The sequence below is a fragment of the Halyomorpha halys genome, unplaced genomic scaffold (assembly GCF_000696795.3).
Source record: "Halyomorpha halys isolate HHAL.00 unplaced genomic scaffold, Hhal_1.1 Scaffold68.1, whole genome shotgun sequence".
NCBI classification, from domain to species: Eukaryota; Metazoa; Arthropoda; class Insecta; order Hemiptera; family Pentatomidae; genus Halyomorpha; species Halyomorpha halys.
The window spans coordinates 554254-556325 of record NW_027116161.1 but is presented as its reverse complement, the minus strand read 5'-3'; positions in this window follow the sequence as shown (position 1 = coordinate 556325).

Sequence of the window (2072 nt, the reverse complement as noted above, 5' to 3'; positions counted from 1 at the left end):
AATTCAGTAATAACAGTTGTAAATTTCAATAAAGATATTTAAAAAAATGTTTATTATTTCGAATAATGATTGACATGGTTTAAATGAGCAAATTCAAAATATTTACAAGAAATTAACACAAATTAAAATGTGACACATGATTCTAGAATAATAGACCGCTTTTTGGCCGCTAGATGGCACCAGGTCAGGCTGTAATGGCTCTTTGCCCCTCCATCAATGATGGCATCTGCTAAGTAGTTATAATTGATTCTGGGGCTAATATATACTCGTAGCAGCAGTATGCTACAGTGGCATTTTATGTAAGAATACACAATGAATAGATTTATGTCCAACACATCCCTCAAGAGTCCCCCCTTTCACCGTCAACACCCATAACGGAGCATTATCTCCCAACGACTCCTACTTTTGATGTAAATTCGTCCCACTCACGCTGATTTAAAAAGAGTGTTTTAGCGTTCTAAGAATAAACTCAAATCAATAAAATAAATAGTTCAGGGATCTGATTTTGATTTCCAATTTCAAATTACAGTAGTTAGTGAGTAATTGGAACAGAAATAAAGTTTTCCCCAACACTCATTTCTTCTTATAAAACTAGCTAAATCAAAAAAATAAAAATATTGTTTCAAACTAACGAGGTGTACTCAAAGCACAGAATGGTGAGTACGATTACTATTTCAGTCTTGATTACTAATAATTGTATTCAAACTGGTTTGGGTATGAATTCACTGTACTCATAAGGTTTTCTTGAGTACCGATTATTTCACTTGTCAACATTGAGTAAAAAAATGCTTTGACTCTCCTCATATTTTTATATTCTAAAATATAAATTTAATAAGAAAAATATAGTAAATAATTATTGGCATTGAGGCAAGTGTATACTATGGGAAATTTCGTTCAAGCATTAAATTTGATGCAATTAAAATCGAAATGATCTAATTTCTAAAAAATTAAAACTAAGATAGGCAAAAAAAAAAAATCTAATTTCGTGAATTTCAATGTATTATTCCATAGGTTTTGGTTCGGATAGGTAATAGTTTTAAAACGGGTTTCACAACTAATACCATAGAAATTCGATTTCTACTTGTGATATTTTAACAGGCCTGTTGCTAAGAAGGAATTTAGTTTGTCTTCACCTCCCGCAGATTGTGGTAACTACAGGCCCAAACTTGATTTAGTAGCCGCGTTAGGGATAATTGAGCTCGTGTCATGAATAATCTAAAGGAATAGTTAGTTTCGTGACATTACTATTTTTTTTTTTCATGAATCAGAGACATATTTGAAAATGAAACTATGATTTCATAATTTTTTTTTTTTAATTTATTTATTGATATTTACAACTGTATAAAAAATACAACAAGTAAATTTGATCATAATGATATGATACAGGATGTAGAGAAACTGCCAAGTAGTAGAACTCTAAAAACAGCTCACAATATAAGGTCACGAGGCCATCTTCTTTTCAGGCGCTTCGGAGGATTGCCAGGAATGGAAGAGGAAGCAAGGTTGGAAACTAGTGGATTTGGGTGGTTAGGGAGTTTATTATGGAAGGAATAATATCGGGTTCGGGCTAGATCGGTTACATAAGGAACATTTAGGTGTTTATGGATGGTTTTATTAGTTACAAAATAAGGAGCATTGAGGATTTTACAAAGGATTTTGGACTGTAAAGATTGAATACGAGAGGAATTCGAAGGTTTAGTGGAGCCCCTAAGCTCAACTCCACATGTCCAGATGGGCCTTATTATTGGCATGTATATCAGTCTTTTGTAATGAGTTGGAAGTTTAGACCGTTTGTATACTAAGTGCTGTAATAGTCGGAATCTGCGTGCAGTTTCCTGTCTTTTTAGTCTTGTGTGAGGATTCCAGGTTAGTCGTTTGTCAAGATATAGTCCAAGATAACGAATCTGTTCTACAGGGGTAAGAGCCACATTATTAAAGTATACTGTATGGCAATCGGCAGGTTTACGACGAAGAGTAAATGTGATTTTATGGGATTTGTTGGAATTTATTTTTATCCTCCAATTTCGACACCATTCTTCGAGGATTGTGATATGGGATTGGAGAGTTTAGGA